This window comes from Carassius carassius, chromosome 26, assembly GCF_963082965.1.
Source record: "Carassius carassius chromosome 26, fCarCar2.1, whole genome shotgun sequence".
Lineage (NCBI taxonomy): Eukaryota > Metazoa > Chordata > Actinopteri > Cypriniformes > Cyprinidae > Carassius > Carassius carassius.
Genome location: NC_081780.1, coordinates 21,234,242 through 21,248,372, shown reverse-complemented (window position 1 = coordinate 21,248,372; position 14,131 = coordinate 21,234,242).

Sequence of the window (14,131 nt, the reverse complement as noted above, 5' to 3'; positions counted from 1 at the left end):
CCATAATCAGTGGGGTGAGTAAATCTTTAAATTCCTTATAGAATTCAGGTGGGAAACCATCCTCTCCTGGGGATTTATTAGACTGAAGTGAATTGAGGGCTTTTATAACTTCTGCCTGCGTGAAGGGGAGGTCCCATTTTTTTTTATCTTCTTTACTAATTTTTTGTAATTCGATTCTAGATAGAAAATTGTTGATATGGGTCAAATCTCTAGGCAACTCTGACTTATACAATTCTGTATAAAAGTGTTTAAAAGTATCATTAATTTCTGTTGGACTATATGAGATCGAGCCTGTTTCAGTTTGAATAGCATTAATACTTCTAGTGTTTTCCTCTACCTTCAGTTGCAGGATAATATTTTATGAGCTTTCTCTCCCAATTCATAATACCTCTGTCTAGTTCTTAAAATGGCTCTTTCAATTTTGTAAGTATCTAATGTATTGTATTGGAGTTTTTTCTGAACTAAGGATTGATATGTGTCAGAAGAACCATTTCTTTGATAATCCTTTTCTAGGAGCAAGATTTCTTTTTCTAATTTGTCAATATCTTCTGTGTGTTGTTTTTCCAGGCCTTTTGTATAGGATATTATTTGCCCTCTCAGATAGGCTATCAGCGTATCCCATAAGATAAAGCTATCGGGGGAGGAAGCACAGTTTGTTTCACAAAACAACTTAATCTGGTCTCTTATAAATGTGCAAAATTCAGTTCTTTGTTGGAGAGTGGGATTAAGGCGCCACCTATATGGTGTTTTGGGTTTATCTGGAAACAAGATGGACAAAGTCAGTGGCGAGTGATCCGATAACGTTCTGGATAAATATTCAGTGTCTAATACTCTATGGAATAATTGGGTGGATAATAGGAATAAATCGATTCTAGTATGGGATTTATGAGGGCATGAATAAAAGGAATAATCCCGGGTCTGAGGGTGCATCCGCCTCCAAATGTCTATTAAATTTAAATCTTTCATATATGTTTGGGTGGTCTTGGCTGCTTTTGAATTTGGAATGGTCTTTGTTGATTTGTCCATTATAGGATCTAAACAAAAGTTGAAGTCCCCTCCTATAAGTATATTTTGTTGCCCCCCCCCCCCGCAGCCTTTAGAAACATATTTTGCATGAACAATTCATCATCATAGTTAGGTGCATATAAATTTAGGAGAGACCATTGTTCTGAGAATATTCTACAATTACCAAAAACATAGAGTCCTGAGGAGTCAATATCAGTATCAAGTATTTCCAAAGGTGTATTTTTATTTATTAAAATGGCTACCCCTCTGGCTCTTGAGTTAAATGAAGATGACACTACCTGCCCCACCCATTCTCTCTTTAATTTGTTGTGTTCCTGTGCAGTGAGGTGAGTTTCTTGTAGGAAAACTAAATCTACTTTTAACTTTTTAAGATATGCCAAAACCCTTTTTCTTTTAACCGGCCCATTCAATCCTTTAACATTAAAACTGACAAATTTCAATACTCTATCCACTAAGCTCTTTTTTATTTATGAGCTTCATTCGACCTCTAACAATGTTACCATAAGCAGAGCATCTGTAAACACGTAAGTAACAAATAAATGGAGCACCCAAACAAAAAGAAAAATTACCCCAAAAACAACATATAGAACCCCTTAGTGCCATCTCCAAGGAATGTGGCACACCTCCCCTCATCTAGAAATGTCTTGTATCCGTGAACAACTAATCTAACTTAAATCTAAGGTCTTCTGCCCCCAGGGGCTCTCCGCTATAGAATATAGAATATTATGTAAAACACTCTTAACATAGAACTGACTGTAATGAGATAACCATTCAAGTAGGTGAACATGAAACAATGCGTAAAATTGTGGTGTCTTACAGTTTGCACAATGGCTGAAGTTGAACGTGCATCAGGTCACCTGTTTTCTCTTCAATTTTCAAGTGTTCTCTCTCACAAACGCTGCCGCTTCTCTTGCCGTTTTAAATGTTTTCTTTTCCCCATCTGAGAGCGTTACCCTCAGGGTAGCAGGATAAAGTAAAGCAAACTGGATACCTTTGGACTTCAGCTCTTTCTTTACCCGATCATATTCCTTTCGTCGCTTCACCAAGTTGGCACTTAGATCAGGAAAAAACATCACCGGCGAGTTCTCATACATTATGGGACCGTTGCTTTCCCTGGATAATTTTGCTGCCGTACGGAGTATCTTCTCCCAATCCTGGTATTTCAGCAGGCGTATCAACACAGCCCTCGGCCTTCCCTCCGCGGGTGGTCTTGGCGCGAGCGTCCGATGTGCTCGCTCTATTATTAGTGGCTCGGGAAAGTGCTCTTGACCCAATACAGTCGGAAGCCAATTGGCGAAAAAAGTGACCGGGTCACTCCCCTCACAGCCTTCACGCACGTTAAGGACGCGGACATTATTGCGTCTGCTGTAGTTCTCAAGTGACTCAACTTTCTCCATCAAATATTCATTGTCCTTAGTCAACTTGCTCACCCGCGAAACCAGCTCGGTGACATGATCCTCCGCCGCCCCGATGCGATCTTCCGCTTCAGTGACGCGGGATGTCAGATTATCAAACATAGATTTTAACCCCAATATGGAGTCGTTCATCTCTGCCGTTTTGGTGTCCAATTTATTGGAGACCCATTTCGTATCTCTTGAAGTATAAGAGCGTTGTCCGCGGTAGGTTGTGTTTGTCCGTGCGCCATCTTGCTGATGCTAGCTTCTTGCTGATGCTAGCTTCTTGCTGGTCTTTTTCGCACGATGAAGTATGTACACTCGTCGAGTTAGTTTGCTTATTTCTGGATCTCAGATCCATTACGCGGCAGATACATCAGAATAAAAGAGTAGTTTTTATTTTTTTAAGGGCTAAGAGGGTTTTTAAGAATAAAGTCTCGGAGAGCATCCAGGAACGCGTCCTTCTAGCTCAGCTGCATCACGTGACCCCCCTTTTTTCTCCATTCTGTCACCGATGGAGTTTCGGTTCCTTGCCGCTGTCGCCTCTGGCTTGCTTAGTTGGGGTCACTTCATCTACAGCGATATCGTTGACTTGATTGCAAATAAATGCACAGACACTATTTAACTGAACAGAGATGACTTCACTGAATTCAATGATGAACTGCCTTTAACTATCATTTTGCATTATTGACACACTGTTTTCCTAATGAATGTTGTTCAGTTGCTTTGACGCAATGTATTTTGTTTAAAGCGCTATATAAATAAAGGTGACTTGACTTGACATTGTGACACTGTGTATATTTTACAGTGTGGATCATGGAGAGGAGCTCAGGATTACAGAAGGACTACAGAAATGTATGGCACAAGTACACACATAAACCATTAGTGATAGTTGCTGTATTGTAAATGTTCTCTCCTCTTCTGTTCAGATGCCTGCACTCTCACACTAGATTCAAACACAGCAAACAGTCAACTAATTCTTTCGGATGAAAATTCTCTGAGTTTGTATACAATGGGAACCCATCATTTCATGTGTCATTTGAATTGTCTCAGGGCGACTGGTACAATGGTCTCAATCTTTAGTAGACTAAAAGATAATATAGGTCCTAAGAGTTAAGAGATATTTTGATTACTGTAATGGGAGTGCCCTTTCCCAGCGTCCTCCATGTAAATCACCTTCTGTTCACATTAGTTGTATCCCTTACGAAAAATAACCATGGTTTTATTATAGTAAAACTGTAGTAACCCATGGTTTTTTGGCGTATTGACTGCCATTTGTATAACCACAGATTTACTACATATACCATGGTTAAACTATGGTTAATATAGCAAAACCATGGATAATTTGTGATTACCATGGTTTAACTATAGTAACCATGGTTTTTTGGTTTTATTTGTACAACCCGAATTCCGGAAAAGTTGGGACGTTTTTTAAATTTTAATAAAATGAAAACTAAAAGACTTTCAAATCACATGAGCCAATATTTTATTCACAATAGAACATAGATAACATAGCAAATGTTTAAACTGAGAAAGTTTACAATTTTATGCACAAAATGAGCTCATTTCAATTTTGATTTCTGCTACAGGTCTCAAAATAGTTGGGACGGGGCATGTTTACCATGGTGTAGCATCTCCTTTTCTTTTCAAAACAGTTTGAAGACGTCTGGGCATTGAGGCTATGAGTTGCTGGAGTTTTGCTGTTGGAATTTGGTCCCATTCTTGCCTTATATAGATTTCCAGCTGCTGAAGAGTTCGTGGTCATCTTTGACGTATTTTTCGTTTAATGATGCGCCAAATGTTCTCTATAGGTGAAAGATCTGGACTGCAGGCAGGCCAGGTTAGCAGCCGGACTCTTCTACGACGGAGCCATGCTGTTGTTATAGCTGCAGTATGTGGTTTTGCATTGTCCTGCTGAAATAAACAAGGCCTTCCCTGAAATAGACGTTGTTTGGAGGGAAGCATATGTTGCTCTAAAACCTTTATATACCTTTCAGCATTCACAGAGCCTTCCAAAACATGCAAGCTGCCCATACCGTATGCACTTATGCACCCCCATACCATCAGAGATGCTGGCTTTTGAACTGAACGCTGATAACATGCTGGAAGGTCTCCCTCCTCTTTAGCCCGGAGGACACGGCGTCCGTGATTTCCAACAAGAATGTCAAATTTGGACTCGTCTGACCATAAAACACTATTCCACTTTGAAATAGTCCATTTTAAATGAGCCTTGGCCCACAGGACACGACGGCGCTTCTGGACCATGTTCACATATGGCTTCCTTTTTGCATGATAGAGCTTTAGTTGGCATCTGCTGATGGCACGGCGGATTGTGTTTACCGACAGTGGTTTCTGAAAGTATTCCTGGGCCCATTTAGTAATGTCATTGACACAATCATGCCGATGAGTGATGCAGTGTCGTCTGAGAGCCCGAAGACCACGGGCATCCAATAAAGGTCTCCGGCCTTGTCCCTTACGCACAGAGATTTCTCCAGTTTCTCTGAATCTTTTGATGATGTTATGCACTGTAGATGATGAGATTTGCAAAGCCTTTGCAATTTGACGTTGAGGAACATTGTTTTTAAAGTTTTCCACAATTTTTTTACGCAGTCTTTCACAGATTGGAGAGCCTCTGCCCATCTTTACTTCTGAGAGACTCTGCTTCTCTAAGACAAAGCTTTTATAGCTAATCATGTTACAGACCTGATATCAATTAACTTAATTAATCACTAGATGTTCTCCCAGCTGAATCTTTTCAAAACTACTTGCTTTTTTAGCCATTTGTTGCCCCCGTGCCAACTTTTTTGAGACCTGTAGCAGGCATTAAATTTTAAATGAGCTAATTAAGTGGATAAAAGTGTAAAATTTCTCAGTTTAAACATTTGCTACGTTATCTATGTTCTATTGTGAATAAAATATTGGCTCATGTGATTTAAAATTCCTTTAGTTTTCATTTTATTAAAATTTAAAAAACGTCCCAACTTTTCCGGAATTCGGGTTGTAGTAAAACCATGGTTAATTTTCGTAAAGGGTAAACCACTCAGATTTGGGACCTAAGTTAATGCAAAATCCAATTGTTAGTTTCTGTCTTCATCTTGGGGGATGTTTGTCTTGGTCTGAGGTACATAAGCAAATGTTGCAAAAGGATCAGGGTGATTCTGTAGTCAGAAAGCCCATAGTGTGTTGAGTGTCTCTTCACTTCATACTATGTATTTTCTAAGGTCACGTATGCATATTTTAATTAGATGCATATATGAGAATTTGATGTTTTGTATTGATATGATTTGATATGTTTGAATTGGATATGTAATTGGTAGAATACATATTTACCTGACTGATGATAAATTGTTACATTTTATTTTATTCTGTTTTACTCTGTAATTATTGACTCTAGTAAGACTACGTTGAATCTTTGTTAGTGACATGAGCACCTGATTGAACGAGTTAATATAAAATAAAGAGTTTAACTAGAATAATCAAACGTCAGAAGTATAGGCCTACTAATTAGAAACAGACATACAACCAATTTGCATTCCAACCTAAATTCAAAGTCATAATAAAATAGAGTCAGATTAAACTATAAAATAGAGTCAGATTTGAGTTTAACCTAAAATGAATAACTCTATGTATTGAAAAGACCAGGGGTCTCATTTATAAAACTATGCGTAGGATCTTTACTAAAAGTTTACGTGCGCCCAAAAGCCAAAAATGGCGTACGCCAAAAAATATTCCGATTTATAAAACCGTGCGTACGCACACCTGTAAGCAATGTTCCCTTTATAAATCACAGATCACCCGCAGTTGTGCGTACGTGAACCAGCCTCATATCCCGCCCTGTACACGCCCATTTTTAACCATAAATAGTCAATGCAAATCACCTCATGATTGCTGATCAGCATGTAAATGAGAGTGGAATCCCATATATACCTGGAAAACTGGCATGCGACCCGCCAATTAATTAATCCAAGAAAGTGAAAACGTGCATTTCTGTTAGCCTAATTTTAATAATGGCGACAGGTGAGAAAAGAGGAAAAAAACGTAATTTCTCAGATACTGAGATTGAAACACTTGTAGGGGAGGTGGAGGCTCGGAAAACTGTGTTATTTGGTGGCCACAGCAGTGGGGTCACTAATAAAAAGAAGCAGTGCGAGTGGCAAAGTATTGCTTCTGCCGTCAATTGTGTCAGTGGGACAGAACGGACAGTTGCAGAATTAAAGAAAAAATGGTCCGACCTGAAGGTATACAAATTTTTTTTTTACCAACATATTACATTTGTGTTTTATTAGGCTATATACCTATATAAATAGCAATATTGATTTTCAAAAAGTTTTATTTACATGTGCTTACAGTATGCAAAATATGTGAAATAAAGATTCTCATTCATTCAAGGTGGAGGCAAAGAGAAAACTGTCCTCCCACCGCCAGAGCGTGGCTGCAACTGGTGGGGGCCCATGTACAGCTGATCTCACATCAGTGGACAGCAAAATCGCGGCTATAATTGGGGAGGTCAGCGTGTGTGGTATTGTGTCGGAAAAGGAGGGAGACACTGACGTGACTGAAACCACAGAGGAGCAAGGTTAAACCGATTTTTAATCATTAACGCTGTACATTTGAGTGTGTGGGGTGATAAATGGATAAATGTTGCCAATTGTTTGTCCTCCAGTCCTTCCGGAGTCTGAAGCTGTAAATGAACAGGAGGTTCAGGGTGAGGGGTTCTCAGATGCAGATGCACAGCGTCCGGCTCAAAGCAGTGCCCCTTCTGCGTCTGGCACGTCCAAAAGTGGTCGGGTACTCACTGACGCAGTCCTGCAGTTACAGCGAGAGACAATAAACGCTGTCAACAGGGTTGCAGATGAGCTACGGCAGATGAGAGAAGTGATGCAAGAAATTGCACAATCATTAAAAGATGCAGTTAAAACATGAACCTTGAGTTTTGTCTTTCTTTACAAACGCCGCATGACATCCTCACGGATTCTTGCACCTCGTTGATATCCCTCTTGTCGGCCAGGGGGCTGTGGCTCGGGGTCGTAATGCTGGGGTAGAGGGAGATCAGGAGGGAGAGGAATACCGTTTCTCAGTGCTATATTGTGCAAAACACCACACGCCCTGACAATCTTGCACACTTTTGCTGGATGGTATAAAAGTCTGCCACCCGAGGCATCCAGAGCACGCCATCTGCATTTCAGGATGCCGATGGCACGCTCCACAACTGCGCGGGCACGAGAGTGGACCTCGTTATAATGAGTTTCCTCTGCGCTCTGCGGGTTTAAAAATGGGGTGAGGAGCCAGCGTCTCAGGGGGTAGCCACTGTCGCCTGCAGGTTATAATTATATTAAAAACAAAATTGTTACAGTTTCTACTTTTTAATATTGTTAAACTCACCAAGAAGCCAGCCATCACGTACTGCGCCTGCATTTAGTCTGTTCCCTACACTGCTATGTGTCAAGATAAAGGAATCATGTGTTGAACCAGGCCAGCGTGCCACAATGTTTGTGAGGGTCATGTTGGAGTCACATATGATTTGCACATTAATAGAATGCACATGCTTTCTATTAACATAAGCAAATTCATTTTCAGATGGTGCCCTTATAGCAACATGAGTGCAGTCAATTGCGCCGATTACATTTGGGAAACCAGACATTGCTGCAAATTGCGTTTTAATTTCGGCCTGTTCTCGCACAGTGTAGGGGAACCTGATGTATCGACTAACCATATTAAGTATACCATTTAAAACGACAGATATTATGGCACTCAGGGACGGCTGTGATATACCAGACCTATAGGGTGAGATGATAGATTCCAATAGAATTATTTCATATACAAAAAGGTCTTAGAGACAAATTTGAGGATTACTTATAGTTTTTTTATATTATTAATTTACCTGTCTGCCAATTCCCGCTGGAAACAGCCGGTTGCCAAGAACCCCAGAGTGGTGAGGACTTGTATTTGGACTGGGATGGCATGGTTCCGGCGTGTTGCCCTCTCTAATACTGGACCCAATTCAGCACATAGATCCAAGAGCACAGCTCTAGGGAATCTAAATCGGCTTATTAGCCAGTCATCATCATGGGCCAGGAAATCATCATGGTCCCTGAAAACTCGTTCTCTCCTTATTCTGCCATTAGCGTAATCCTCCAACAGTGCCAGGAGTGCCATCATGAAGCATTACATACCCGGGTCACCGGAGAATTTATATGTTTCTAGCAAATAGACTGATCGTTAACACCTTGACAAAATCACTTAATTAATTTGTGGGCGAAAATTTAAGACGAAAATGTTATAGTGAACACATGCTTCTTGACGGTTTTGTAATGAACACCGTAATAGTTAGGACCGATGATGAGTAGCGATTGTGCTTCATGACTGTATTTGCAGACTTTGACATTTTATGATATAGGCTATGTACATTAAGGAAAATATTTCCTTTTTACACTGTGTTCTGCAGTTCTCTAATAAAAGGGTATTTCATGCTATTCTGTAGGCTATCACATGTATCGCGCCATGTCCTCCTGTGCTCCCGTTGTGGACAATGTGACTGTAAGGCAGCGCTGATTATTATTTTATTTTACTTTTAATACATTTTGAATTACGTTTGGATTTTACTAGATGTATATAGCCTAAAACAATCGGCACAAATAACACTGTTGGATTTAATCTTCATGATAATGTGGATATAACGTATGAAATGGAGTGAAAATTAAATGTCATTCATTCTTATAATCGTTCTTCTCACATTTATTTTCTACAATCTAACTTCAGTTCACGACCTCACCATCGGTGTCGCCAATTACCTTTGTCTCCAGAATGTGCGTACGCACGGCTCAAAGTTTGCTTAAAGGTGCGCACATTCTCCCGTCAAGTTTGTTTTTTATAGATCACAACCTTTGCGTGGGAACTGGCGTACGTACGTTTCCAGCCCCGTTTTGTGCGTACGCACGCTTTATAAATGAGGCCCCAGACATGCAGGAAACCTTCATCCAGCACCGGATACCTTCCTTGGGCCGTGTGCGTGGACCTTACAGCAGTGATATCATTCACAGTTGTTCAGTTTATCATATGTTTATCTGTAGCAATTACCTCAAAGGGATTCATGTTTAAACAAATATTTTTTATCAGCTGTAAGAATTAACTGATGTAGCAGTATTAAAATTACAATTAACTAATTTGTTTTCTCCAGTGAATATTCTTTATAATCGTCTAGCAAATATAAAAAACATAATATTCCTGGCAGTTAAAAATAAAGTTATTACTGAATACAGTACTACTCATAGAATGTAGAAATTCCGATTATTTAATCCTTTGGGATTGAAGACCTCACCGGTGTGGTCTGTCACGTTTTTTCTAGAAAAGAACTAAAAATACTACATTTACTACAATTACATTTTGGATTGTACAGATAAGAATAATGTATCTTTTGAATATGCAAAGGGTCAACTTTTATTTGTGTATAGTCATGATAACAAAACAATGTGCTCTACTGACATCTTAGTCTCTGTAAACTCTGTTAACTGACATGTAAATAAAACAACCTGAATCTCAGTGAGTACTTGCCTCACAGATATGATACATATATGTATGGAAAGCTTGAAATGTCTACTTTTAAATGAAGTAAGTTGCATGAAAACAAATATCTGATAAAGAAATCTGTATGAAACCAATGCCAGATACAGTTTTCCTGTCAGATCTTATTATTTGTAATGTGATTACAGCCATGAGCAGCTCTGCTTTTGATATGAAAAGCATCAACAATAGACGAGCAAACAAGTAACCATCCACATTATCTCAGTAAACACACATGAAGATTCAAGTTAATCTCAAGTACTGTTCATTTTTGGAAGAAGACACGCTGAGAGGAATCAGACAAAATTTACCTCAGAAGAAGAATGGGACGCAACACGCAGCTTTATATCAACACCCCCTTAGACCCAAGAGGGTTATAATAGTGGTTCTCAACTCAGGAATTGGGGAGTATGTCAGATAAGAGAGGCATAGAAAATGTGCAGGGGAACAGATCAAAATGTTTTCTCTGCCAGGCAATGCATTACTTATGTTGGCTGTCTTTTCTGAGCTTTTGGATTCTTTTCTTCATAGCCTTAGTTCTGTCTTCCTGGACAACTGGGCTAAACTTCCAGTGCACAAGTGTACAAGCCTTTTTCTTATTCAGTGTATCTTTTCGAAAGCTACACATTTCTAACTTTCATTCTCTGTTTTTAAGTTAATATTCCATTCACATACATTTACATTTACATTTAGTCACTTAGCAGACGCTTTTATCCAAAGTGACTTACAAATGAGGACAATGAAATCAATCAAAATGGGGAGGAGCATAGTGTGTGACGAGTGATGATCGGTGTTGCTCACAAGTGAAGAAGAAATGGTTCGCGTTTGTGCCGTTCCGAATTGTGGCAACAGAATGCGAAAATACAAGAACTTACATTTTCATCGTTTTCCTTTCCATGACCTCGAGATTCTGCAGTTGTGGCTAGTTGTACTTCAACTTGACGTGCAAACTCCCATACAAGTACTAAGTGCTAAAGATTACCGCATTTGCAGCGAACACTTTGACAAGGATGACTACACAGACACAACACAGCGGGGCCGGTTGAAGAAAAATGCCATTCCGAGGACGAAGACGGATGCAAGCACTGTGGAGGTAATGTCAACTTTATTTATCTTTTCATTTGGGCACACACGGCTTGAGAAGAGACACTATGCTCCTCCCACCTGCGCGCTGCTATTTACTTTTTCCGGCTACAAGTGAGTTCCCACGGGACTTCAGCGTGAGACTACAGCTAGCCGTCTAAAACACTATTTAGGTGAATTTAAACAATGGCTAGGTTGCTAAATGCATCTTGTTGTCATGTAAGGGCCCTGTTCATGTTGGACAGACATTTTAATTGCATTTTGTGTCTGTTAAGAAGCACAAATACACTCTTTATCGTATATGCCCCCATAACTGCCGTTTTAGCTGAGTGGGAGCTCTGCGCATTAGCTGTAATATCTCCGTGTTGCAAGCTCCGATCCGGTTCGTTTTTTTTTCTATAGACAGTACTCACAAAGGTTTAACGATCAAGATTAACTTAAAAATTGCCCGGAGTTCTCCTTTAACCCTCTGGAGTCGATCAATGCGTATACGAGGCACTTTCTCCTGATAACCCGAAAATAACTTAAATTACACTTTCAGTTTTGATCGTACAGGTTAGAGCAATACATCAATCGAATCTGTAAAGGGTCTCCTGTTTTTTGTATACAGAAATAATACCAACAAAACTTTATGCATTTATAAAATAAAGATAACAAACAAGGTGTGCTGTCTGCAGCCTTTGTCTGCGATGATCTTCATTTCCAAACGCGTCATTAAAATGAACTGTAACTCAGTGAATACTTAACAAAGAGACATGAGAGAAATATATCTATAGAAAGCCTGACATGTCTACTTTTAAACCAAACAAGTGCTGCCAAAAACAAACATTCTGTGTTAAAGTAATCCATATTAAAACAACGTGGTGTCCGTTTTTCACGTCTCCCTTCATTATCTTCTAATGCGAACACGCCCCCATGCTGAACACGCTTTTCAGAAAAAACAATGAAGCACTTTATTCAGCAGAGATCATAAACATGAGTAAGTCTCTTTTTATTTATTTATATACACATACTAGTTTTCACATAAAGTGTAAACATTTTACTAGTTAGACTTTTTCCAAATACTTTTTCCAAACTATAATTCCTGACTAAATGTATAATCAAGTGAAACATTAAGTTTCAATAACAATATAAACTACTATACCATTCAAAATCTTGATGTAAATAATATCAATGTAACAAATAAATGTAACTGTAACAAATGTAACAATGCTATTCTTTCAATTTATCCCCCCCAAAAAACCTGAAAAATATTCTTATCTCTTTTCAACATTAATAATAATAATAATAATAATAATAATAATACTAATAAAAATAAATGTTTTTTTTTTTTTTTTTTTTTTAGAAAATCAGATTGTTAAAAGGATTTCTGAAGGATTGTGTGACTGGAGTAATGATGCAAAAAATTCAGTTTGAAAGTCAGCTTTGATTGTTCCTAATAAACTGTTTAACTGCATTCGCAAGTGGATATTAAATTATGTTGTGGGATAATTAAATATATTCTTAATAAACTACAAACATAAAATTATATACATTTATTTTGTCCTTACATTCTTTCTTGTAACTCTTCCCTCTCAGTGACACACAGCTGACAGAATGGTTCATTATGCAGCTCATTATGCAGGCCTTTGTCTTCTTAGGTGTAAATCACAATGATATTCATGATAGTTGACGCCTACTCGCATTTGACTTTTACCAACAAAAAGTGTCTTAGAAAATTTTAATCAATATATTGTTTTCTGTGAGTGAGTAAACAAGATGATTTTCACATAATTTAGAAAGAAAAATTCTAGGCTACAAGCTCCAGTTCTCAAAAGTCCCGGGAACCAATGTTCTTTGTGTTTTATTGCCTTATTCAAGTGATTTAACATTTTTAGTTTTTCACTAACCATGCATAATTTTTCTCTCTCAAAAAAACACAATAATGTACATACATGGTGCTCACGTATTATTATAGCCCAGTTTGTGCTGATTACAGTGAGATTAGACTTCAGCCATTTAGATGTGTATAAGAAACTGAAAAAACAATTCTGACAGGATGTGCTATCCAGTTTTATAATATTTACTAAATCATTTATTATTAGGAATTATCATTCCAAGTTCTTGCTAATAAAGTAATTACTCATATATCATTATTTACAGCATTATATTCAGTATATAGTACATCTGGCAACATTTGTTATCTCTGGCGCATTGTAGGTCTACTCTCTCATCCACTGATTTGGTGAAAAGGGGTGGGGATATGAAATTCATCATTTTGATATGAGATAAAATCAACCAGCAATGTTGCTTGTTATTAAGCTTGAGTCAGTTCAATGTTGATACTATTTAGTTCGAACTATATTTTTCATTATTTAAATATTCAATTTTCATTTTACATCTTTTATTTATATTGATCTGATAAAGTGGGAAAAGAAAGAGAACAAGGTTTGAAGTTAGCTTTTAGCATGATGTCCATGTTTCAAAGTTTATTAGGCCAAGCTTCTAAAAACCATTGATGGGACTGGGCCGGACACTTAGTTTTTTTGCGAGCTGTGCAGCACTGTAAACTTTGCTTGATACTACTATGATGGTGCAGTAGATAGGCTTCGCCATGGGGAATCCTATTGACCTGACCCTGACAGAGATTAATTATAGTATAGTAACATTACAGGTGATGTGTCAATTTCTGCCAAAAAGAACCAACAGAACAACTTAACTGTTCACTCATAAATTGCTGTGATCTGTGAGAGACACTAGAAATGGCATTGCTCTCAACAAGGTTGTAAAGTATCACGTATATGGTCATGTGAACTTAAATCTGAAAGGAACTTTTACTTTCATTACCTTGGTTCTTTGAGATGAGGGAATGAAACACCGCCTGAACTGGCTGTGTTTTTGTGCTTGAAATGGGACATACTTTATATATGGCTTTTAGTAGAAAAATTCTAAATCACACAAACCACGAAGTTCCCAAATAATTTTCAAGGACTTAACTGGCTTCATCAGTTGTGCTTAACCCATTAACTGTCACCCCCCAACTCCCACATACTTTTATTTTGAATATAGACATGAAAATTTAGTATAAA